This window comes from Lepidothrix coronata, unplaced genomic scaffold (genome assembly GCF_001604755.1).
Source record: "Lepidothrix coronata isolate B3197 unplaced genomic scaffold, Lepidothrix_coronata-1.0 Scaffold67, whole genome shotgun sequence".
NCBI classification, from domain to species: domain Eukaryota; kingdom Metazoa; phylum Chordata; class Aves; order Passeriformes; family Pipridae; genus Lepidothrix; species Lepidothrix coronata.
The window spans coordinates 606047-634042 of record NW_016690247.1 but is presented as its reverse complement, the minus strand read 5'-3'; the positions used below and the strand labels follow the sequence as shown (position 1 = coordinate 634042).

Sequence of the window (27996 nt, the reverse complement as noted above, 5' to 3'; positions counted from 1 at the left end):
AGCAGAAAGACTCCTTAGATGGTGTATTCAGGAGGATACAATTCTTTCTGCGTTGTCTTTTCTCCTCGAGAGTGAGATTGTCTTGTCTCCTCGAGAGTGATTTCCCACCAACAATATTACTGAGAAATGAGGAGGAGAATAACTGAACTTTACTTTCTTCTCATGATGTAGCAGTGATTTTTCTGCCTGCCTATCACACATAAAGGAATTAGGGCATTAGGAGTATCAGCAAAACATTTAAGTTCAGAGAGCAATCACACCCTGAGGAGACCTGACACCAGACCAACCATATTTGGTTGATCTCATCCAGAGATCACACTGTCCTTCCATAGGTTGTACCACCTCTAACACATCCACACTGGCCATAACTCAGAGAGAAAACAGATTTTCTCAGAACTTGCAGTGTGACCTCTATAACACACACCACCAGATTCCTCCAATTTATCTGTGTTCACATGGGAACAACTTCTAGAAATCACCCTTCCTGTCGGTGCTCCTGTGATTAATGAGTATTCTCTCTGTTCAGAAAAACAATCTAATTCAAGTCTAGCGTCCAGTAGCTCCAATCTCCAGTGTGGTGGATCATTTCTTTGTCATCACCAGTTTTTCTTCCCATTACCAGTCTCCTGTTCCTCGAAAAGATATGCACAGATTGTAATCAGTATCTCAGAGCCTTGCCTGCTAAAAAGTAAATGCACTGAGCTCCGTCCCAATCCTTTTAACACATTTTTTTAGTAATCTGAGCATTTCTGAATCTCATTCAATTTCTCAAAACTATTGCTATTTTTCTTTATAACAACAAGCTGGATGTAACTATGATGGTCTAAAGATATAAGTGCATCAAAGTCTGCTCATATGTTAGGAACCTATATAGCTTTAACATAACATTTTTAAATCTTTATCATAAAAGTATTACTTGACAAAAAAGGAAACATAAAAATAACCTACAACTCAAAATGTGCAAAGGGTATATATAAAACAGATAGATATAGATATATATATTTTTGGATTACCATATTCAGATTTTATCCAGATTTCCATAATGCTGTTACATAAGATAACTGAAAAGAGACTGAATTTCATGCACTGTACATGATGTGTGCTGCCTTTGAACAACGAAATTTTGCTGGTTGACAAAGGCTTCTTTGTAAGTAACATGGCCAGCTAAGGGAAGAGGAGATAGAAAACACAATGGTAATTTTATTATTGCTGCCATCTAACTTATTAGACAGAAGAACTAAAATAAAAATCAGCTAATTTTAAAACATAATTACCTTTGAGAGGTGTAAAATAGCATTAATTCTTCTAAGTACTCAGTTAAACATAAACGCACTCATCAGACATTCTCCAGGTAGTTAAGTAAAAGAGAAAACCGGAATATTAACATGAAAGAGGAGAGCATCACAAATCAGGCAAACAAAAATGTAAAAGTTTCTTCAGGGAAATATTAACAATCTTCAGCTCATAAACTGTATTAGTGCTGTTCTTATTTTTGTGGTTAATACTACCTCAGATGCTACTAGTGCTCAGCTTTGCTTCTACATTAAATATATCAAGTTTAATTGATGCATTTTGTCTTCCCTGATGAGACTGAAATGGGAGTCAAGAGCTCGTTGGTTCAAGTAAGAACTTCTGAAGTTCACACAGAACTCAGTGGTGTGAGCAGGCACAGAGCAGGTCATGAAGGCTGGGCACAGACAACCTCAGCCCGGCCAACCGAAAACATGGGCACTGGGGTAAACCTCTAGTCCAAATAACAAGTCTTCTTCAGCATGAAAATACCTAGGAAACAAATAAAAATGTCCACAGTCTACCATAACAAACCTGTAAATAATTCTTATTCTGGGCTGGCAGGGGAGAGCTGATTAGAAGACACACATCAAACACATGCATCTGAGGGACGTGTGTGACACGCCATATGGGTGTAGACAGCCTGCAAAACCTGCATCATTCCTTGATGCAAATTCCTTTCAAATCTAAAACATTTTTGACATCAAGTTATTTGTCCTGCCTTAATGGTAATTTCAAGTGACAAACTTACAACATGACTACAACAGAGGAGGAACCAACTGGAACCTTTTAGGTTTACATTTTGTAGGAGTAATGTAAATCAAGTAACTCTAGTTGTCAGTGTCATAAGCAGCTCTAAGTTCACTGATACCAGAAAAATGCTTCAGATAATCAACAAGCTAAATAAAAATATTTCTGTTTTACAGAGTTAGTAATGCAGTTGCTCCCAGATTTGAAAATGAGCATTTGGACGCAGTGAAATGAAAGAGGCAATTGGAAACCAATTAGCTGAACTGAAAATGGAAAAGGTTTCAGCCCCAGAGCTGCAATCTGCACCGAGACTTGCATTTGTTTTCTTATTATATCTTATGCTTTGAATTGGGCTTCACATGATGGAGAGCTCCAAACACTCCCTGGTTTGGTGGAATTAGAGTATTTTGATATTTATCAACAATGGCAGCAACAAACCCATGTTTTGGGTTATTTGCATTCCTGAGTTTACAGATGTTTGGGCAGGCAGGTTTTTATCCATTTAGAGATATGAAATTCAGACTGGGAGTTTTCATCCAAGGCTGCTCCTCCACGCTGTTCTGTGCAGACTGAAGAGGTTAATTCAACAATGGGATCTACCACACCTAATGCAGCCTCTGTAATGACAATGGAGAGAGACTCCTTTTCCTTCCTGCCTCCCTGCAATGGCCATTTGGAAAGGCAGTTTTGAGAATGGGAATGGAAGTGGTCATTTTCCCCAGGTTGGGTTTCATGCTGTGTTAAGAAGCAGCATATGAAACACAAGTATTTTTTGGAGATATCTGTTAATAAGACAGTGGCACTGTGGCCTCACTCAATAAACTTTGCTGTAGTGGTGACTGGTGAGTGATGTCCCTCTCTTTATTTCACTCCATGAGCTTTATCTCTTACTTTCTCCTATCCTGTTGAGGTAGGGGAACAAGACAGTGAATGGGGGGCATCTGGCCAAGCTCAATCCATTACCCCCCCCTCCCCCCAGGAAATAACTGCTTGTGTACTAGATAAATTTAATTCTGTGTGTATATCCCTTCCACACATCTAGAGTTTCAGTGTCACAGACTTTATACTGAACACACATGGTATTCTTCAGAGACTATAATGTGGCCACAGCCAGACAGAAATCTTCCATATGGTGTTGCTACTGTACCTATAAAAAGGCTTTAATGAATTCTGACTTCATGCCGTCACACAAGAAATATGGAAATGTAATGCCTGACACATTTTGTTGCTCTCAGCCCCTCCTGCAGTCTGTCCTCCTGTGTCTTTTCCTCTCTGGTTCTGCACTGGAAGGCTGTGCTCACCTCTACCAGGCGTCTAAGAACATCTACCACCCATCTGTTTGCGTTCAAAGCAAGCTTTTTTCCAAGCTGTTGCTCATGCTGCCCATTGGTTCTTGGAAGAGTTATGTTGCTTTACTCCCTCCTTCAAGCGTTTCCTTGGTGTGATGCCCACAAAGGCTTCACAAAGGTGTTGACATGTTAGAGATCACTGCCTATCGTGGTGAACCACAGCATCTCCTTGATTTTTTTTGTGTCCTCCCCAGCTCATTCAGGAATTTCCTTTCATCTTTTACACAGATGGTTATTTCTGGGCACAATCTCCTTTTTTTTGTCTTGTTGCTTGCAGTTATTCAGCAGGATTAGCAGGATTTATAGGTTCTATGCTTGTACAAATAACATATAATAATTAACTGATTAGGAGTTTGGGAAAATAAATAAGTAATTCTTCTATTTTTCATGGATGGTGTTTTCTAATTTACTTTCCCGCATTAGCACTTATTAAATCTACTCTTTCAAAAAAAGATACTATATTTTAGGTTTCTCCTTAACTTTTTTTAAAGAAAATATAATCCAAATATTAGAACTAAAGCTATTTCTATATATTAGAATACTGCTTCTATATATGAGACATAGACACATGGAAATACAGTCTAACTTGAAGATACCAATAGTATTTTTACTGCTGAATAGAAGCAACCTATATCTATGCCTTGTGGCTGGCTTTCCAAAATCCTCACCAGCATTCATAGATGTGAACAGAAAAAGCAGCACTATTTTAAGTTGCTGGAAGGAGACCATTAGTCACAATGAACACTTTACAGTTGGTGTACATTGCAGGGGCTGTTGACCAAATGAACCTTCAAAGGAGAGCAATTTTAAGCCCACTAAAACTCAGACACACGCCAACTCACGAGGAAAAAAATCTTGGGAATTAAAGAGAAAAACACTCCCTTAAATCACATAATCCCCTTGCTCAGCATCCTTCCTATAGCCACAAGAACGTGGAGAATCCCACAGAAGGGCAAGTTGAATATTGCAGACATTTAGAAGGTGCTAATGAACTTGATAAGCTTTAAATACACAGAATAAAGGAGGTTAGGGTTGTTGATTTTATGTTTTAGGTTTTTTTAATAATTTCTGGCTCCATAATTTCAGACGATATTTTACTTCAGCTGTTTAGTGGCCACATGTGTCATGTAAGACATTCAGCCTAGTGAGAGAGGTGAAGGAAGTCCAGGCTAAGCAGTCAACTGGAAGCAAGAAAAGGAAGTTAGGAGGCCAAGACAGTTTCATCTGAATATTTCATTTTGGGGTAGGAAATATGCTGAGGAATTGAAGCTTATGAAACAGAAGAGAGTTGGTCCATATTTTCCCATGTTTTTGTCCTAAGTAGTGACGAAGGCCCTGCAGTGATGGGACAACGACAATCTTTCTTACAAGAAGACCTCCCATACAGCATTTTCCTTTTTCTTTTGCTCCTAATTACATTCCTTTGCATCACATAAAAACGCATGGCATCCACTGCTGGAAAGCAAAGCTTAACAATGGAAAGTAGGTATTACAGGGGAAGCAAAAGAAAAATTATTGAATTTACAGAAAGTCAGTATAACGCATTCCAGCCACCTTTTGCAATGCTCTAGAAAGAGCCCTACAGAGCTGTCAACAGAGGTTTCAGCACAGGAGATCTCATTTACTTTGGAAATGATCTCTCTTTGTCTGAGAGATTTCTGGGATACAATTTAAAATAAACTATAATAAAGAAAGTTACTCAACTTCAAATCTGCACTAACACCAACACCTCCAAAGATCAAGGGGACAAAGAAAAGCAAACAAACATCAGCAGTTTAGCAGCCAGCTTCATTCGCTTTCACATTTTCAGAAAACAAAGTAGTGTTTTAATATTCCTGGGGCAAACTACAGTAGTTGTGCTTTCAGATTTCAAGGCACACCCCAAAGCTGTTCCTCCTCTCAATTTTGTGTATTAAACAACCCATCTGGTTTGGGTCTGATCCAATAAGACTAACCTGCATCCTTCAAATATCCTTTAAATGCAACATGCTGCAGTTTTAATAACTTTATGAATGCAATGTGTGTTGTGCTCTTCCTACTCACAAAATTGCGAATCAAGGGCTTGCTCGCATTTCAGTGCTTAGTAGTCTGTGCGCCCCTCAAATCCTGCCCTCAGATGCATTGAGGAATATTACAGAGTGTTCCAGGTTTCCTAGAAGCAAATTCCATTGTGAATTTTTATCTGTGACCAAAAAAACATTCCCCAAATTACCATAATGTACAAAGCAACTATTAAAATAGAGTCCTTCAAACGATGTTCACCTTTCAGTATTACCAATTTTGTCTCATATATAGTTTATAGGCACTGTGATTCCACGTTCCCTTTAACATTTAAACATTTATATACTGATATTGCTCTGGTATGGCACACATGCCAATGACTGTTAGCAGGATGTAAATCAACATTTGGATTAGTAGTTAGTGCAAACGTTGTTTGGCTTCTTAGTAACTATAAAGATTTCATCGTTATGTTACACTAAACCATGTTGTATGGTTGGAGATATTCCAATGTTGTGTTCTGTAACTCACAGAACCAGGAAAAAAGCCCTTAGTTCCCTAATACAGGAAGTAATTAAGGTAGAATTCAGATGGGTAAATGTAGCTGTTTTCTACCAGGTTTAGATATCTCTATAGTCCCCTCAAGGTCACTGGGGAGACACAGACATTCTTTGGTCCTGATCCAGACAACCACACAAGCCAAGACACTCAGACCTTACAAATGATTTTTTGCCTTTCTCTCAGTATAAAGGTAGCCTAATACAACAGGATTAGATACAGACAAATACACTGAGTAACATGAATCTTGTCCTTATTGTTCCTGTTTGAATACATCTTCCCTTCACTGAATATCACCTGAGATAATTAAAAATATACATGTAATTTTTCTGAGATGCTTATACAAACAAATGAGGAGTCTCTCTAATGAACACAAGGTTGTTATTTACCTTCTTGACTACTCAGATCACAAACCCTGTTTTGAATGGAATAAATTTCTTGATTTGTTTATTTCCACAGCCCATAGCAGCCTATTGCCTTTCTTCCAATAACCCTCCTTTGGGCCTCTGATGCCAAATGGTGGATTGGTTTTGAGGGGTTTTCCAGTGGGTTTTTTTGTTGTTGTTGGGTAGAAAGGGAGAAGGAAACAGTAGTGTCTCATAATGCAGCTTCATCAAACAATGCAATGTGATGCTAATCTGCCATGCAAGCTCTAGACGGGTCAGGAAGTAGGAAATTATATGCAGTCTTCCCTCTTTTATGGATTTTATGTATAATTTCTGCAAAGATAATCTGAGACATCAGGTTCCTGAAATCTCAAGGAATGTACCAAGTGAAGAGAAGTGACTTTGCTGCTTTTCCTAATACAAAGAGCCCAACCACTAACCCTCCAGTTTATCTTAAAATAAATTGAACAGGTATGTTGCTCAGATTTATGAGTGTTTCCTTTGGGAGTTTGTCCCTGATTCATAGACATTACAACCAACAGTTTGTATATATCTTTTCATTCTCTAACCTCTTGTACTTCTCAGGACATGTAATTTCATTTCCTCCTCCTACTGAAACTCCAGTCACTCGTGTTTGGGCACGAATCTCCCCACCAGGGAGCCTGGAGATCAAGTTTATGGTCTTCTCGTTCCAAGAGGTCACAAATTAATCTCTCCTGGATGATACTGGAGATTCAGCTTTCTGAAGGAGTTCTAATGGCCTCAAACACTAAATTTGTATAAAGTAATACAAACTGACCAGGCAGGTAAGAGCCATGGTACATCTCACATTCACATGGTTAAACTCCCTTCCTCCCCAGAACAGTGCAGTCTCACCCAGAGCGTCACTGCAAGCAGTTCCTACTTATTCCACTCTCTAAGACTGACAGTAAGTGTGATTTGGGACTGACCACCAGCCATGCCTGGAAGAACTGCTGGAGAAATCTTTACAGATATAGATACTATCTTCCATATTGTCCTCATTTTCTCTTGAAGGAAATGGTAGGGAAGGATGGAAGGGGTGATTCCACAGCAGGAGCCAGCTACTCTTTTTCTCTTATTTGCCTCTTTCATCACCTAAAAGCTAAAATAACCCGTTGAGGCATAGGGTTATGGGTTCAAAATGGACATAGAGACTGAAGCTTTTGATTTTCTGGCTTTGCTTCCAAAACATCTGCTGGCAAAAACACTTTCCTGAGAGAGATCAGCAAAAGGACTGTTTTTCCCCAAAACAAGTGCAATTGCAGATATAATTCAGAACTGAAAAAACACACTGTGGAGCCAAATCATTATATACAAATAATTATTTAGCAGTTTCAAATGCAGTTAGGAAATTCCATCTAAATGAAAAGAACTAGCAACCAGGAGTACCAGGAAAACCAATTGAGGCTCTAAAGAACCAAAGTTGAACTGTAGAACCAACATAACTTGCTCCACTATGGCCCCTAAAAGAGTTAATTTACCTTTATAAGGACCTGTGACTGAGCACAATGTAGAAGGCTACAAATGAAGTTATTTGCTGCAGTTAATAGCATTAATAACAGGTAATACATATATATTACATATATAAAGATATGTGTATATAAATAATATACAATTATACATACAATGTGTATAAATATATATGTATATAAATAATACATACATATATACAACATAAATAATATACTAATAAATAAAGCCCAAATTCAAGAGAGTGGGAAACTGTTTGACAAACTGTGTAACATCCCTGCTTGGTTCAAAGTAGTGTGAGGAAGAACCATATTGTGGTCACTGAAATTTCTTGCAAAAAACTGCAGCAGAATCTGCAGTGGAATGTCTATTTAGGGATCCTGTGGGAACAAGAGAAAAAGAACTAGAATCTTTACCTCTATATTAATTATTTCTTAGCTTTCTTTCCCCTCAGTCCTAATGTTGTTTTTAGGTAACTATTTGCTTTTATTAAATTATAATTTATTTCAGATAACTCAAAAGGAAAATAAACATTTGAATGCCTTGTTCTACTGAAAGAGAAAACCAATATGACAAGAAAATTGCTAATATGATAAAAAATTTATATCCTACCAAGGCAGACTATCAATCCTGCTGTTTCTGGCCCATATTCAATCTTATAAAGAGATAAAATGAAAAAAAAATTTAAAATACATTAATAAATAATGCAGTAGTACAATTCAATTAGAATAAAAGTTTCTTTTTCCAGATCCAAAAAAATATCAGCAGAGACTTACACTAGGAAAAGTCTCAATGCTCACAAGTCATTTTACTCCTTTTGGGAATAAACTAGAAGATACTTCCCATTGCACAGGGTCTTTTAATGACAGATAGAGCAGTGGATAGGAGCCATGCTGGGAGAGCATTTCTGCCCCCACAAGTGCTGCCCAAGGCAGCTCTACAGCACCTTCCTATGTGCTCCCATTTGCCAGCCCTGCTAAAAGCAGGATGCCAGGGCAAAAGGAACCTAAGCAAAAGCTCACTCTGAAAAATTTATAGACACGGGAAGGGTAAGTGCAGTAAATGTCAATTTCCCCCACCTATTTGCACAAATAAAATTATTAATGGACAAAAAGGAGTCAAGAATAATAAGTGCTTGGGAATATATTCACTGCATTTACAGCCAGTGACAATCAGGTGCCTTAACTTGGCCTCATCATCACTGGCAAAGGGTCACAACCAGCTGACAAGAAACGCAGAGAGAAAGCCAGGAAAAAAATCTCTCCCCTCCCCAGATATGAGTGGTTACGGAATCACTTCCATCATTTAACATCACTCATTTGACTTGCTGCTGTTCACAGCCATCCAGCACCACCATCACAGCACAGTCACAGGCAAGAAACAAGCCCTGCTCCCCATTCTCAGAGGCAGCTCAGCAATATGTACAATACTTCCAGGGCAATTATGTTACACGATGCTCTAAAATAAATTCAATTATTAAACAACACCATATGTCACTTCCCTCCAGCTGAAAACACAGCACACAGTTACTTTGTTAAAAAATCAAAACATGCTGGAGGAAATAGTATTAGATGCCACCAAAAAGCCTCTTTCTTTGCTGCAGGAAGGGGTGATGGTATAAATTTTGGTAAACTTTAACCTCCTCTCTGAGCACTTGTTCAGCCTCTCTCTCATTTCACTCTCCCACCTGCAAAATGTCTGCCTGCACAAGCCCTCACCTCTGTGCTTCTCCTCTTGCCTACAAGCCACTTGTTCATGAGCCACTTGCACACAAGCATTGCTGTGCATGGCCTGCCAGAGCATCTCCCAGACCTCCCAGCACATCACACACCAGCAACAAGTGGATTCTTTTCCCTCCCACGTCTCCTCTTTCCATGTCTGGGAATGCCACTCCCACCCTTGTGCTCCAGCAGCCTTTGCCATACACCACCTGCTCCAGTGGCATCTGGATGCTCAGCAGGTCCCAGCACTGCCCTGCTTTGCAATTCACTGAATATCAAACACTCCTCCTGCCAGACCAGCTAAATCATTCATCTTGGCCTTGATCATCTTCTGTCTCAATTACTGCAATTCCTTCCTACCTGGCTTCCAATTCCCACATACTGCCTTCCTTTCCAGCCTGTTAAAATTCACAGCTGCTGAAATTGTCTTCCTACTCTGATAATCTGGAAATGTCCTTCCCTTTCTTCCAAGACACATAAGCTGTTCCTGTATGGAGCAGTCCTCTCCACCCAACACGTCACATCTAACACCATCATGTGCATTTCCTTGCCTCTTGATCCTTGCTTTGTATCTTGGATTTTATTCCTTATGGTGGCCCTTCACTCCTTCTTGAAGCCACCAAACCCACAGCCTTAATTTTCTCCTCACTTCTGTTCTTATTGTTTCTCTGTAATCCTCCCTCCATCTTCCACAAATGAAGCTGAAGAATATCTCTTGCAGCAAGGTTTTCCATTAAAGGGCTTTTCATTACAGGAAAAGCTCAACAATTTCCAGAAAAATTGCTCTATATAAAAAGTGGAAACACTTAACATGTTATAATCTTAAAACCAGTGCCTTTATAACAAGAACAAATTTTGGATTCATAAAACTCTTCCTACTTTCCTCTGAAGAAATCATTACCTGCAAAAGTTTTACAATTTCCTTTGAGGTTTATAAGGATAAATTTTATGATATTAAGGAACACTGGCAACATGGATAGGCAATTTAAAAGCAAGCTAAGGTACTTTAAAATCTGTAAGACACACACTCTCTGGTACTTGTCTGTTAGTTGCAACCAAACAGTTTTTTAATTTCTGAATTTGCCATTATGTTAAAATGGTAAAAAAATATAAAAAGGAAAAGGAAACACTAAGAGACCAGGAACCTACAGTGCCACTGCTTGGTGCTGAAGTTTGAATGGGGAGAAGTCAAAATCTTCCAAAAATACCACTCCCTGTTCCCTCCCTACCTTCACTCCTCTGGTTATGAAAGAGTCTATGGAAGGGAGCAAATACAAGTGCTCAAAATGAAATTCTCAGGAAGGTTCACAGCTCGGAACTTGGCAAATAAAATATGGCTGTGCAAGTGGGAAACAGAAGATCCAGAGGAGAAAAGAAGAGACATAAAACAACCTCTGCAAGGAGAGAAGCTGAGATCAGAAACTGTATCTCCAAAACTGGATCAAGGAGGTAGGAGGCACTGGAAGTACAGTCTCTAAGTTAGAGATAAATACATTTTACAAGCTACAACTAAGACAGGACCAGTAAAATAAAGATCACTGGGGGACCAAAAAAAAAAAAAAAAAAGAGAGGCCCTACAGAGAACATGGACGATAAGAAAAGCATGAAAGAATAACATGCAGTCACAAGGCTTCCAGAGGAGAGACCATATTAAATATTGAAGCAAGCCCATTATTCCCTCCTGGCTGGTAGGAAATACACTGAACATTGTAGATACAAGATCACCAACAATTTAAGGTGAAGAAGCTGGAAATGAAAAAAAGAAAAGAAAAAAGAGACAATACTCTCAGAGATTCAGCACACCCCCATTTGGCGCCGCTTAAAATTATGAAAGATTCCTCAGAACTAAAAGAAAAGATAAAGAAGTACATAAAAACCAGAATGGACACCAGCATGGCCATGACAAAAAGCATAATCAATAGAGATTCCAATCCTAAAACACAAGCACTGAATGCTATCTGACAAAAATCTCATTAGCCCTGGAATTTAAACACAGGAAAACAGCAGGGTGCTAAGCTTAAGGGAAAAAAGGAACAATGAGGCCAGTCAGTTCATTACGGATAGCAAGAAATATCTGATAACTAGTTCAGAATAAACAGTAAAAGTTTTTGGACATGTTTTATAGAGGATTATGTGGAATAGATACATCTTCACACAAAAGACAATCAACCATCCTATGGATTGACACCAACTTCAGTAAGAAGAGAAGATGAGAGGATAAGACTGAATAATCCAGTTATACATGAGTTCATACCCGAATTTTCTGTGTTTTAAATGTTTAAAAGAGCTTTAAACATTTATTAGTAAATTTCTTTTATAAAACTTAGCAAAGTAAGAACATTTCCTTCTTCCACAGCTAAGGACAGTTGTACACAGCAGCTGAAATAACAGCTTGTACAAACCTGTTGATAAAAATGTTGATGCAGAAATGTTTACTAAAATGCCAACAGATAGAACAAAAGCAATACTAATTGGATTTATGCACTTAGAAAAGGATTTATGGCAGACAAAAAAGCTCCAGCTGTAGGAAATCATAAGAGCTCCTTTAAGCTGCCTTAAAATATGCATAAAAAATCCCTATCTGTGATACAGGCACTGAAAAGTACAAGTGGTTTCAAAGACTGTTTAGATAAATCCATCCAAAAAAGTTCAGCCTGACCTAATAAACACAAAGTTGTGGATCCAACCTCTGGTTCAAAAAGTGCCTAGAATGTGGTCTTCCAAAACTAGAAGGGCACTGATTTGGGAAAGTGGTATTTTAGACTTGACATTTTATTCCCTATAAAAAGACTCACGCTACTGGCCACTGTCAGAAAAAGGATACTGGGTTGGGGGGGGGTCTCACCTAAAACAGATGGTTTGGTTACTCCTTCTAGACCCCAAAATGCTGAAGAGAAAAGCAATATTTAAGTGCTATATGAAAACATTCATTTGTCAGTGTAACTTACAGGCACCTATTTCTGGATTCTGTAAAGGCCTTTTACCTGCTGGATGGAAAGACAGGAGGCTACAGGTGAGACTTTCTGCTATGTGACATCCTACAAGCTCAGATACAGGTGATGCTACTGAGAGGTTCAGCAGGAAAATGTAAAAAAGGGTTTGTTATTTATAGGCAGGCGCCAGACAGAGAACAAAGTGGCAAAAGGGCATCTCAGTTCTGAAAAATTCAGATCACCCTGTCTAGAAAATAAATGAAAATTCAGCTTCTTTTCAATGTGCCTTCACATCTCTGCCTAAATAAGAGAAGTTGTGATCTTCTACTACTGACAGTTTTAAGGGAGGTAGGATCTGACTCTTTGGGGGCCAAACCTTCCTGGGGAAGTATAAGAAATCTTACTAAGAAAAATATACAATATCCCAAATCAGATAAAAACTTTTCTTTTCCACTCTTTTCCAAGAAAAAATGAAAAATAAATGTGGAAGAGACCTTTACTGACCCCCTTTTGAGGGACTGAAAATGCACAGACCAATAGTTATATTTACTTCCCTCAAACGTAAAAGGGATGAGCTTCTTCCCTTGATGAAAATTTTCTGTGTTCTAAGAAATCCTCAGAGCTAAAAGCATACCTCAGTGCTATTTCTCAGACTAGCCAACTTTCCAGACTATGCACTGCAAAGACTGAAATGCAGCCCAGTTCTTTGTTTTAAGGCACTTCAGAAAACATCCAAACGTGCTCGGGGCTTAAATGTGTTTGTTACCTAACACAAAAAAAATGAACAGTAAAACAATGCATGAAAGTCATCATTATCATTATCCTCCACAGTTTGTCTCTAACCACGTGACCTTGAAACCTTTCCTATTCATCCTAGAATTGTCTACACTAAAAGACTTAAAAGTTTTCTATTTCTTCCTCAAAATGCATTATTACATTAAACGTATCTGCAGATGAAGATCTCCATATTTTTCCTTTTCATATTTTCTCCCACCAAACTTCCAGCATCGGGTGACACCTTCCAACAACAGCTGGGCCTCTAAACCTTAAAAGTAAATAATTTCTTTGATAGGAGCAAGTTTTCTAGAAGAGGTAATTGCTTTTGGTTACACCAACTATCGTAACTGCCTATCACAAGCACCTAGAGCTCTTAAGATCCCAAAGTAAAACAGAAGAACAGTAATAATGATTTCTTGACCTACAGGATTGGCCTCATATTGAAAGACACTGAGAAAGCAGATTCTACCAAGGTTCCAGAAATGCTGAATCTTCTGTAAGAACATTTTTGCCTTCTGGATTGGGAAGGTCTCAATGAAGCTAATGAGGTGATCCTGTATAGGGTGGCAGCCTACATGTTCCTAAACTGGTGTCTTGCCATGGTGCAAGGCTAGGACCTATAATTTTCAAGAAAAAACCTGAAAGGAGGGTTTTGGCATAAAACAAGAGAGTAAATCCATCAGATTTTCCATTTTGGATGAAGGACCCCACTGCAGAGAAACTCTCACTGTGCAATTTCCAAGTCATTGCTTCCAGAAGCTGGGAAACCATTTGAGATGTCCTGATGAGACAGAGGACACCGAGGGACCATTAGCCCCTGACACAAAGGATGTACATCAGAAAGAAGTGGGGACAATGACACACAAGATATCTAAACAACTTGCACCACAGCTGTGCCCAACAAAGGGATTTCCTTTTTGGTTTTGTTTGTGCTGCAGATAATCTTTATTTTATTCAAATATACCACATGCCACCAGGCAATGGCTCACCCAAGAAATACGCAGCAGTCACTGCTTACCATTACGGGACATTTTTATGGGAGACACAAACACATTCGGATGCATGAGGTGATGGATACACTCCACTCAGAAGATTGTCCTGGGCTCTTCCAATCCAATCTCACAGCCATGTGCTGAAAAGCAATCTAAATTCACCCTAGATTGGTACCTCTGCTGTGACAGTCAAGATCTGGAGGTTTATTGCACTGCCTATGGCAAGGCACAGAGCTCTGCTAATGTGTCCGAGCGCTAATCTTGTCCCCATAAAAAACCCACGTCCCCCCGACAGAAACATTTTGACAAGCACCATTTACACAGCACAAATATGTATGATTTTAAGGGCTACCTCTAGGCATTAGATGAGTCAGCTAACATTCTTTTTTGGTGGGAACCTAATTATGTTCTATGGCCTCTGTACCAGATATCACAGCCAATCTTCACAGCTACACATTTTAGATTCTGGGTGCTGGTAAATGTGTCCATCTAGACTTACATATAAAAATCTGCCTCCGAAGCTACTGGGTATAAAATAATACATTGGTTGTTAATCAAGACAATGAAAAGAAGACAAATTTTGTATATAAATTAATTATTGGAAAGAGAACAAAGGTAAGGGATATTCTAAGTTTTCTGCAATTTCTAGTCAATACTGTTTATTGGGTGACAAAAAAAGCTTGATTCTACACCTGGATATTCATACAGCAGTTGAAGGAGTCACCACCAGGGACTTCTGATTGCAACAAGAATTTCTCAACCTGTAGGATAGAAAAGACCATTTCAGATCCACACCTTGTCTTCTCCCAGTCTAGTAGTTCCACTAATAATTCCACATTGCCAGACATATTTTGCTGTCATGGATGAAGCAAGGCCTAAATGAACCCCTTAATTTGGGCTTCCCCAGGAATTTGTATGTAAACTGGTGGGATACACAAGTGGGAAAACTGGGATAAAAGGAACAGCAATGATGAGACATCATTAAACACACTGTGTCCTTCAAGGCATGACACTTGACACAAATGCCACTCCTAAAAATTGAATTCTGTCATTTATGAGCAAAAAAGAGTACTCCATTTTTTAAAAAGGTGCTCAGTAGTATTTAACATTTGAAATAGTTTGACTGCAGCAGCACACACAAGACTGGACACACCAACCACCCAAGATGTGGGTGGCACCACTGAAGTGAGGGCAGCTTTGGAAAGCTGAACTTGACTGTCAAGTTTGACAGTGAGGATTTGAATCCTGGCCAACATGCTCTTTTCTCTCATCAGACAAGTTTCAAGAGTCTCTTTGTATGAATGGTACAGCAGTGCTTTGTTTTCACATCAAATCCATAAAAGGGGGTGAGAGTTGTGGTGTTCGTAGCTTATTTTGAGCTAATTCAAAGGACCCAACAGAAAAGGCTGCAGAGATGAAACAACTTTCCCAGTCATTTTCAACCAGTTGTGAGACCTGGCAATTGATTAAAAACCTAAGCTAAGTATTAGTGACTGACACGGGAAATACAAGAAGGAAACAACTTCAAAAAATTGAAATTTCAGAACATATTAAAAACAAACCCCTTTTTCTTCTACTTCTAAGCTGAAGACCTGGAGGTGACCCTTCAGAACAACATGCTGTACTTACAAAGAAATATCACTTTTTATTTTTATACAAGCCTAAAACAGATCTAAGATTGAATGTCTACAAAGTTGAAAGGAAACATATGGCTGTTTTAAACTGTTATTAGCCTAATTCAACTTTATCATTAGCTCAACTCAGAGGTTAACACATTTCATATTTCAACCTACCCAGACATATCTGATACAGGCATGCTGAACAAATATCATATAAATCACAGAGCCTGACAAGACTTAATAGGAAAAGCTGCTAAATTGACCTATAAATATAACATATTACAATGCATCAGCTGGTGTTGCCACTTTCTTGGAAACAGTGGAAGAAATTAGGATAGCTGTCTAATACCCTCTTTCAAGTTTTTTACATGACTATGGGTTGAATATTCAAAACTTAAACCCAGGGAAGCAATCCCACATTCAGTGTTTTACATCTGAGTTATACTCCAATAACGTGTTGAAATTTAGAGCAAGACTCCAGCACTTTCCCCTGCCTAATCATCTCTGATCTGTCTGAAGCGACAGTTCACCTCTTTGACAAGTGCATTTACAGTTATTTTAAAATCACTTTTTTGAAACACAACAGTTCTGCAAATCCAATTTGCTTTGAATCTCATTCCCTCTTTGCTGGGGGAGGCAGAATTTAATATTCACAGTCCGTGCTCCTGTAAGGGAGTATTTGCAATTCTTCTGATACATGTTAGTGGGTTAATCATATTTTCTTTCTTGAAATGTAAGTATCTTTTGTTCCTACAAGGTAAGGAAGGAGAGTTACTCATCTTCATAATTAATCTTGAATTTTAATTAAACCTATTAACTGAACATGTCAAATGTTTGTCACTTTCAAAGCAGAATAAAAATTACACTTAGTAATAAACGTTACTTATGCACAGATTGCCCTGGGTTATATTGCACACAGTATCTATAACAAGATCCTTATGCTATTTTATTAGATATTAATATGATTTATTATAACAATGTATTTTATTCACTCCTCTGTACCATCAGCAGCACAAGGATAAATTGTGTTGTAGAACAGGCTGGTATGTTCTGAACAGTACACCATGAAATAAATGAGCTGCAATGACATAGACACACTTTCCCTTATCTTCCTGAACTTTGCATAATAAACACAAAATGCACTATTTATGCACCTCCTATTCTGCAACCAGGCTAGTCAAATGAGCAACTCATATGAATAAACATAAGGATAGAAAAAAGCATTTGAAAGATCAGAGAACAAATTAGCAGGGTTGGGATATCCTTCCCCGTGTTATTTGAATATCCAATAAAAGTACATGATATCAAGGACACTAGAGATGAGAAACAGACTCTGCTCCAAAAAGCATTCCTAGAATAACAACCTTGTGGCTTTCCATGCTAAGAATCCACACTACCATGCTCAACACATCCATTCCGCTTTCCCCTAAAACCTGCTGCTTCATGATCAACCCAAGGTCTAAAAGGGATCTGAAAGTCAACCTGTGTTATCATCTTCTTACATGGCATCACCAGTAGCAAATATCTCACCAGTTCCATCAACACCAGTCACGTTACACATCCCTACAGTTCTTGATGCCTCCAAGTGATTTGCAGCCGAGACATCCAAATTATCTCAAAATACTTACGCTGGGGATAAGAAATCCATTCCTTAAAGAAAACAGCACCAAAAGAAAATTGTCAGAGGACAAAAAGAAAAGAGTCAGAGGACAGATCCAAGGCTGAAGAAACTTCTAGATATCACCAATATTTTTCTTGGGAACACAGCAAGAACACCAGCAGCGTTTTTAAAGTGAGATGTCATGATGGATGTAGTACAGGTAACTGCATCAAAGGGAACAAAAGAGCATGTTTTCAAGAATCAGCACAGTCCTTTCAGTAAGATTATAAAGCCTTCTGAAGGTGATGCACAGGCATTAGCTGGCTGTCTTTGGTGAACTGGCTTCCAAGGTCCTGAGTAATCCAAAGCAGAAAAAACACTTCCAAACAACTCAGCAGATGTAACTACATAAATAGCAGAGCTATGAGCAAGTTTTGAATGGTACCATAAAGCTCCTTTCTAGGTAAAACCAGGTGAAATCAAGTATTTGCTTCCTACTATTATATCTGATAAGAAAACTCCAGCTTAACAAGCAGCCAGCTCTCTGCACACTAATATGTAAGTGTGACAATGTCATTTTAGTTTTCATTATTATTAGTCTATAGGACAGGAGAAGAAAACACATTAACATTGAGATATTTGGCTATTAAAAACTGGTTTCACTCGTGATTTGATGTGTTTTGGTGGAAATGCAAGTATGGAAGTGTTTTAATCAAGGTGGGAGATACAAGATAAAAAACTAACTGCTTACACAGTAGGGTTTAGATTGTAGCATAAAGCACCTTGTCTTACCCTGTTAAAACATAGCACAAGCAACAAACAGGTCTCTTTACCTGGACTCCCAGACAAATTAACATTATATGAACAATCTCTTTTACATAATTGTTGTCAGTCAACATCATCCCAGCCTTCTGAAAGGCTGGAATACAGAAACACTAAACAACACCAGAGACACTACCATAATTCACATTCTTAATGCATATAATTCTTGTTCCATTACATAGATATTGATTTACTCTGGATTGTAACAAATATTATGGAAAGCATCTTGACACTGATCAGCTTTGCAAGCTAGTAATCAAAGAGAAAGAACTATAACGACCAAATCTATAAACATGCATTTTTTGCAATCAAATAATTGCCACAGCAAAGTATGACCATGCCAAATTCATGGAGATAAGGACAACAATAAAACAGACGGATGCTCATATGAAAAATGAAAAAATCCAGCTAGACCCCTTCCTTTACTTGTGAACAAAGTGCTAAAGCCGACGTGGCCATATGGAAGCACTTGAATGATTTGGAATTTCAGTGACAGACATAACTTGCAGAATTACAATCATACGCATAACTAGCCCTTGGAAAGCCACTGAAATAGTAGAATTAGAAAAAAAATATGCAAGCATTGTCTCATATCTGAGACAACAATAAATAAAAAGAGAAGAAAAAGAATGGTGTTTAAAACCAGATGAACATGTACATGGACAGAAATAACAACCTTTGACCAAAGGGAGAATCAACCTTACACTGGCAAAAGTGAGATTTCCTCTGCATTTTTAAAAGCACTGTGAACTCTCTGTTTCAGGCTCCAATTAGTGGAAATGACAGAGGACAGACCTGCACTAGTTATGGCAAAATGTGGTGAAGGAACCCCCAACAGGAGACACTGCTGGAGACCAAGGGAGGTGGGAGGGAGAGGAGGAAACCACACATCTCCTGCCAGATGCTTTGGGTAGACTTTCTTGCTTGCTCCAAGTGATAGTCACACATCCTCAGTTGACTGCAGAGGCACATTACACATCTATTTGTAGATGTGATCAACTTAACATCTTTACATAAACACTTTGCCTCCTTTTCCCCAAACATTTCCGAAATTTCCTCTAGGAGGTTGCATGAGCTGGTCAGGAGGCTCCTTAAATCACTTTTGCTCAGTTATTTAATCAAGTTGACCATGATCTTCTGTGACCCCTCCCCCAGCACATGCATAATTTCATAAATCATAGAATGGTTTGGCTTGGGTTGGAGGGACCTTAAAGATCATTGAGTTCCAACCCCCCTTCTATGAGCAGAGACACCTTCCGCTAGACCAGGTTTCTCAGAGCTCCATCCGATCTGGCCTTGAACATGCCCAGGGGGCAGCCACAGCTTCTCTGGGCAACCTGTGCCAGGGCCTTGCCATGCTCACAGGAAATAATTTCTTCCTAATATTCAATCTAAACCTACCCTCTTTCAGTTTGAAGCCATTCCCCCTTCTCCTGTCACTCCATGCCCTTGTCAAAAGTCCCTCTCCAGCTCTCTTGGAGCCCCTTTAGGTACTGGAAGATGTTCCAAGGTCTCCTTGGAGCCTTCTCTTCTCCAGGTTGAACATCCCCAACTCTCTCTGTCTGTCCTCACAGGAGAGGTGCTCCAGCCCTCTGACCATCTTCACGGCCTCCTCTGGACCTGCTACAACAGTAGCATCCTATAGTGGGAGGTATCCCTGCCCACAGCAGGGGCATTGGAACAATATGACCTTTAAGGTCCCTTCCAACCCAAAGCATTCTATGACAATTCTCTGATAAAAAAAGGCTATAAAATGGGTTACATCTTTGTTGCAGACATCAGACAATCAACATGCTGCAATTGTTGCAACTCCTTGCAGTTGATAGGTTTAATTGGCCATTGTCTGATACACAACCAAAACTATTTTAATCATCTGTCTTAAATAATTATTTACAAAACAAAAAAAAGAACTCTGACCACAGAAAAAAACCCAAACAAACAAGGTACAAGTAGCATTTATTCTCAAAGCAACTCCAGAGTTGATGAAGGCAAACCCCTCACCTCTTGCAAGAAGAATGATTTTTATAAGCCAAGGACAATAGTTAAAAGATGGAAATAGATCACAGCAACTTCCCAAGCCTTGCTCTGTGTGTCCAAATATAGACTGCCTTGAAATTTGTCATGATACTTTATGGTCACAGAACTGATTTAGGAAATTCAGACCAGTATGTCTGGAGACGTTCAGAGAACCGCAGATAAAGAGATAAAATCTAGAGACAAAAAGGAAGAAATGATTTGCAGATCACTGAGCATAGGAAGTTACTAACTGAAATACCTGCAATTACATTAAAATAATTCATATTTTAGTAAAAGTATACAAACTAAAAAGATTAGATGACTGTAGTCCCTCACTTAAGATACAAATTCAGAGCAGTGTAAAACTTCCAGAAACAGATGTTTCCCCACATGTCCAGACAAGCCAATCTGTGAAGAAGCACATCTGTTTCTGGTGGACTGATACAAAGGATGTAGAGAAGATGTTAAGATTGCCCAGTCTTATATAAATGCGTAACTATATTGCTTCACTTCTTTCCCCCCCCCCTCTTAAATATTCATTCAGAATAAGCAAGCAAACACTTTGTAGCCTAAAAGATGTTTGTTTCATTTTTCTCCTACAGAATACACTGAGCAAGGATGCTAACAATGATGATTCACTTCAAGAGAAGCAGATGGATGTTTTTGGTCTGATGATCTGATGTTGTACCACATACCAATGCTGATTAACTATTACTACTTAGCATATGAAAAGACAAAGTCCAGAAGCACAGCCCATTCATTACTTTGCTAGTTCACATGTATTTTAAATAAATATTTAAAAATGCTGCATCCTACCGGTGATGGATACAAAAAAGTGATCATCGACTTACAGGTCTAATTATGTTTAATCTTCTGGAAGTGAGATGAGGGGTAGGATTAAAGAAAACATTTTTCCTTCATTCACCAAACCATTCAGAAGGAATGTAACACCAAAAGAAAGCTGCCCCTTACTGATCCACCTTGTGAAACAACAGATAATATATATATACATATATGTATCAAAAATTATCCTAAAAACTGTTTCTCCTCTCCCATTTCTTTGTCCTCCACAATGAAACTTGTCTGTTCTACAAGAACATAGAATCATAGAATAGTTTGGGCTGGAAGGAACCTTATAGGTCTTCCTGTTCCAAGAAGTTGCCAGAGGGGTAAACATCTATCTGTTATGATATAACAATATCATAACATATCCACAGAATTACACACGTAGTTTACACCTCATCTCATGTAGGGTACACACCAAAGATGTACAAATGTAGAGCTGGTTCTCTGGCCATGTCAGTCTGAATTTCTGCAGTGTGAACATGAATTCCACTGGTTGATATGAAACAGTACAAGTGTGTACCTGTACACTCACAGACTTCTCCTTCTGGCAACGAAGGTGCAGATGAGAGAGAAGGGTGAATTTTATGTAATGCAGTAATAAAAAAAAAAAAAAGCCTTTATCTGAGCATATGATCAGATGAGTTATATTCCTCCTGAAGGTCTTAACCCTGAAGGATTAAAAAGTGTAAAATGTGCATGTATTTCTTTGGGAGGTAGAAGGAAGAAAAAGTGGTAGAGGTGGAGGAATCAATACACACTTTGCTGTAGGTGTAAATTAATGTACTGCCTCACTTTCAGTTCAACCCATTCCACCCAGACAAGCCTACGTACATTTTGAGCTTCACTTGGTATAGGGGACAAAAAGGGCCATATGCTGTTACCATGATCCTTGGAAGGGGACAAGGAGAAAGCCACTTTCAGAAAATCACAGAAACACAGAATGGTTAAGAAAGATTAGAAGATATTAAGCCATCAAAGAGCATCCAAAGGAGGGCAATGAAGATGGTGAAGGGCCTTGAGGGGAAGCCGTATGAGGAGCCGCTGAGGGTATTTGTTCTGTTCAGCCTGGAGGAGACTGAGGGGAAACCTCATTGCAGTTACAACTTCCTCCTGAGGGGAAGAGGAAGAGCTGGCACTGATCTCCTCTCTGTGGTGACCAGTGACAGGACCCAAGGAAATGGCCTGAAGTTCTGCCAGGGGAGGTGTAGGTTGGATATTAGGAAAAGGTTCTTCACCCAGAGGGTGGTCGGGCACTGAACAGGCTCCCCAGGGCAGTGGTCACAGCATCAAGGCTGACAGAGCTCAAGGAGCATTTGGCAAATACTCTCTGGCACATGGTGTGACTCTCAGGGATGGCCCTGTGCAGGGCCAGGAGTTGGACTCAATGATCCTTGTGGGTCCCTTCCAACTCAGGATATTCTGTGATTCTGTGAAATCTGTGCCTTGTGGTTCAGGAGCCTGAAACAACACAGCTTTCATAGACCTCTTGAAAATAAAAGATGAGCCATGAAGGGCCAAGTGTTCCCTACTCTTTTTGTGGCCCTTACATCAATGGTATTTTGCATACTTAAGTGCTTGCATACCAAGCTGATGTGGGGAGGAGAAGCACCTTCTGAATATGACTCAGCACTGACTTTCCAGGGAAAGGTGTTCTGACATTCTATAGCAATGACAGGTATATGAAGCATAGGCACAGAGGTATTCACATCATACATGAAGAAAAAAAAGGAAGCATCTAGAAAAAGATTAAATGAATAGATTAGACAGACAGCAGGAGTCTATTTTTAAAGTCCTAATAATAACCACCTATGAGAAAACAAAATAATAGTGCTTTGGGAGATCAGCCCTAATATCAGCTGCCCAGTGTGCTCCTGAGCTTTAGGGACACAGACAACATGGAATGAGAATTTAAAAGCCATTTTAGTAATAGTTTTATGCACTTTAAGTTCTTGCTTTCTTGATACAATATTAACTATCCATTGACAATATAATTCTGCTGCCATACTTTCCCTATTAGAAAGCATTTGCTTGGTATTTTTTAATTGAAAACCCTGAGAAACTTCCAGGACTATATCTACCTGACTTGGGATGAGTTTGCAATGCACAGAGATCTGGCAGTTTATATTATAAGGAGACAACGTCAAAATAAGAGATGTAATCACTAAGCACACAGAAGTTACTCCTTCCCATGGAGCAGTGTTATGGATGTTATCCCATTGCAAGTATGATTTAACACATATATTCTACTACTTGTAGAGCCCGCAGAGTCTAAAGAAGGGCAAAATGAAAGATTAAAATTAAAAAAAAGTCTTTCCACCCTAAATACCAAAATCTGAACTCCCATTTCTGTTCCTTGGAGACAAGCAGTATTATTTCTGGTTTTGCAGAAGCAGCTTAGAAACGTGTGAAATACAAGACATGACTGGACAACATCCATGCAGCTCCATGCTGTATTTCAGTCTGCTGCCTTTTCCACGCAGAACAGAAGGGCTCTTGCAGAGCTTAAGGGCAGGTGATCAATGCCAGGCACAGTGCAAACCTCTCCCATCCCGTGACACAAGCTGAACAAATAATGAGCAGAACTGCAGCCCGAGCACTGAGTGGGGAGTGCTGCGTGAAGCTCTCTCCTCCTCTTCCAAATGGATTAATTTTTAAAGATAACTTGCTTTTCTTTTCCAGCAGAGAAAGAGTGGGGACAGACTTCCAAAAATAGGCTAGCCTGTCACAACTGCTAACTGTCACACAGTGCCAAGATTGGAGCTGATCTCTTGGGGAGGCAGCTGAGAACAGAGGGGAGTAAGGAAGTAAAGAGAAAGAGTAATTTCTCTTTCCACAGCCCAGCCAGAAAGAAAATGAATAGGCAACCTGCAATCAATCACAAATAACACATAAGCCAAAAATCAGTCATTCTGAGTAAAAATACATAAACGTATCAGTTTACCAGCAGTTATTAGCACAAGTGCTATATTCTACAGCATCAAAAATGATGCCCAAATGTACTCTCTTGTCCAAGGTCTCACCGGGACAAATGCAAGATTATTGTCCATTTAAACAAATTGACCCAGCAAATTAAACCAAAATGCTCTCTTTAAATTCAATTTTCAAAATGCTGTCCTGAAAAGGCTCCTGTCCATAGTGGCCTCTGCAGTACATAGACACTGAAGTGACAAGATGGCTAAAAAAAATTATGTTTAGACGTTTGTGAGATGAGGTTCCATTCAGAGTACACAAATTGAAAGCTTATTTAGGAAAGAAAAGTAATAAATAGATTCTCTTAAATCCAACCAAAATTTGCTCAGTGCTAAATATTTAAAGTTAAAAGAGAAGGCAGGAAAAAAACTACAACAGCATCATTATTAAATGGATGAGAACATAATCTCATTCAACAGCGATCTTAGCTCTGTGCACTCATTTTATTAAGAGGTCTGAAGCGGAATATTTAAAACCAGAAATCATATTAAGAAAGTCTTTATCATCCTTGCTGGCATTTTTCCTTCTCACTGCATGAAGGAAATGTATTTTGTCTGTATAATCTTTGCCAATAAGGGACTAATTTTTTTTCATTGCCTGCCTTAGTCACATGTTGTTGTGGAACATTAAATATGCACTTAGTTAAGCTGCAACACCAGGTGTTTTCAGCTGCATCTGTGTAAGATGTTAATCTCAGCATCAGGACAGAAAAAAAAAAGGAAAACATAAAATTGGTTATCATCACTAATTCATGAATTTAATTTCCCTTTTAGGTCTAAAACGCAGCCCACTTGTCCACAGACAACAATAGACTTTTGTTGTGTGGAGTCATGAAACACTGATTTAATAAGATTGAGATACTGACTGACAAAGATTATTTGATTTTTTTGAACCATGACCATACCCAGAGGCCCCACTACTGCCATACCATGATTTTAGGGGCTGGGTATAAACACTGCCAGTGTGGGCTCTGCCTAATGGCCATGTCCTCCCCTTTCTTCAATGAATTTACTTCTTTATTTATACTTCTGCATAGCACTATCATGGAATAGAACAAGCATGGTAGCTAAATTTTATTATTATAATATTTCTTGAATCCAATATTAAGCACTGTTTTGCTCCAGACACGAATGTGCAGTACAAATACCATTTATTATCACTTTCCATGGATAAATACTCCAGTGGTGCTCCAGTGTTGCACACTAACAGGAGGCAGCTCCCATGTCCAGAGTCCAGGAAGGGCCAAGAGAGCAACAACTTCAATTCCTCCTCCTCAACAGCAAGTTCTTCCACTAAATGTCTATGATAACCCAATAAAACGAGGTTGATTTGATAGGGAACAGAGATGAGTAAGGACTGTGATAATGGACTCCAGCATTATAGTCATCACAGATAAGTGAGGGATCTATCACAGGTGTATCACAGCTTTTTCCTCCCCTCCAAACTTCAATTATCCAAATAAAAACCTACTTAAAGGAATAACAACCAGTGACAATTTTTTTGTTAATGTCAGATATAAAACCAAATTAATTCCAGTAAACCACTCCTGAGCTGAGAGTCTGAAAACCAGCGCATGAGAAATACAACACACCTTTTCAACAAGCCCTCGCCGGGGGCCCTTTATCCTCACATCAGGTGAGTGTTTATGAGAGCTTTTATGAGAGCTTTCGTAGGGCTCATCCCTACCATAACAGATACAGAGATTACTGTCGGAGAGAGTGCACTAATAGCACACATGGCAACTTGCTGCAAGCCAAAACACCGTGGCAAAATATCACACACATCACAAAACAGCTGAGATATGAACAAAATAAGAGTCTCCTCTGGGTACAGCAGAAGAAATTCATCTGCGAAGAGAAGATGACTCGAGTCCTCAGGCAGTTATTTTGTTATCTAAAAGTGGCTTTCAAAGTCAGACAATTTGCCTCAAAACCCCAGAAAAAGAAGTGTTTAGATGGCTGCATGTAGGTATGTTGCAACAATTTTTGGATACTAACTCTCTTCTAATACAAGTAGCTTGGGGAGAACCAACACATTATACGTATATCACTAGATCTTTGATCCCCTCCTAATGAAAAATTAGACCTAACTTGAATCTTGTTTTTATATTAAGGACACCCCTGAAATATCAGTGGGGTAATAGAAAGGAGGGGGAAAAAAGATGAACATCTCTAATAAAGAAGTTTTAAAAGACCATACCTGTAAAGCAACCGATTCTGCAGAAAATGGGGCATTTAGAAACAATGCAATTTCTTCCCTGATCTGAATCTCCTTAAAGGTACTTGTTTCAGGCAGATGGCAAAATAAAAATACCAAATGTACAACATGGCCACTTTCTAACTTATCGCCTGAAAGACCTTGGCAGCCTCCAAAATTGGCACATCCCATGACTTCAGCTCAGGGACTGATCCTCACTAGGAATGTCCATTTTATATAGTAATACTAATGAAGGAGCCAGAGCCAAGAAAAAAGCTTCTTCATGCTGGGGGGGGGGAACAACCTCTCCATTCCATATTTTTGGGTGGAAAGGCAGGATGGGAAAGACGACTCTGGGGGACACACAGAAAATACTCTTCTACTTATTTTCTCAAGTCAAATCTAAAGGTTTGCCAATTTGCTTGGACATCAACATGCATTTACCAAAGCAAAACACTGATTCATTGCCCTCACTGGAACACAGTGATGGTTAATACTATTTGCCAATTATCTGTTCCTACCTTTCCATTACTGAGATAGCAATTCATGTGTCACAAAGGGGTTTTGAATGTGTGACAAAGAGTTTTGGCTACTGAAAGACAGTGCTGCACAATTTACAAAACCAGAAAGTTATTTCAAGACAAAATTGCCATGAAACACTGTCATTTCAATAATGAATGGCTATGCTTGCTTGCTTGATTTCTTTCTCCTAAAATAATTTTTCTTGCTTTCTGTCAGTTGGCAACAAATACATCTTAACATTTGCATTTCGAGCAAGAAGACAAACCCAGACAGTTGCTCCAAAAGGACTGGAAAATGTACTGTAAACTTTCATGTGTACAAAGCTACCAAAGCCATTCAAACTTATGCAGGGAACTCATCAGCAGTTTGTCAGAAGTTCAGAAGGAACCCCAACTTTGCTCAGAGGATTTGGAAATTGCTCTTCTCTCCCATCTGAAAATGCTGCTCAGGCTCATCCCAGCCTGCAATCTCCATTCAAACACTCAGATCAAAAGGGGGCACCTCATCCTGCTCACTCTCCATAATCCACAGCAAGAAATGTCCTTTGCATAATTAATGAGCAAACAGCTCACACAGGTCCCAGGTTTGTTGTTGTTGGGTTAGGATTGTTTTGGTGGTGGTGTTTTATCCCCAGGTGTTTTATCATTGTGGAAACCACAGGTCAAGAAAAAAATGCCCATCCAAGAATCATCAGATAGGTTCAACTCTCATTATTATTCAGTAAAAAACTAAAAACGGGCTCAAATGCTGCTAGAGTTCCTGTTTGCAAAGACTTAGAATCTGTCTGTCACTTAAGCAAAAGAAAGATGTGGAAAGAAACCCCATTTCAATTGCTTATACTGTTACAGAGACTGGGTAAATTTCCAGCAACAGCTCTTAGCCCTGTTAGTAAGAACACAAAACCAGAGCATATGTTTGGGCAGAAGGGAAAAAAAAAATAACACCCCCTTCCAGGTTTTGTACAAATATTTGGCTATGAGATGCCTATGAAGCCAACTGGTCAAGCATTTTGTCTGATAATTTAACTTCGCTGTCTCATGGACTCAAAGCATCTCCTTTAGAATCTGCCTCAGTTGACCTCCTTGTGTACCCAGAGCACAGTCAGAGAGGTCTCAGGTTAAAAGGTTGCAGCTGTGGCATGTTCTGCTTCCCCCTCAAAT

At 39.1% G+C, this 27996-nt stretch overlaps 1 protein-coding gene across 8 annotated transcripts in view; it reads right to left on the bottom strand.

Annotated features, from left to right (window-relative positions):
- The window catches only part of TRAPPC9 (trafficking protein particle complex 9), a 455047-nt gene that overhangs the window by 118063 nt on the left and 308988 nt on the right, over positions 1 to 27996 (bottom strand). The gene's annotated exons all lie outside the window — the stretch shown is intronic.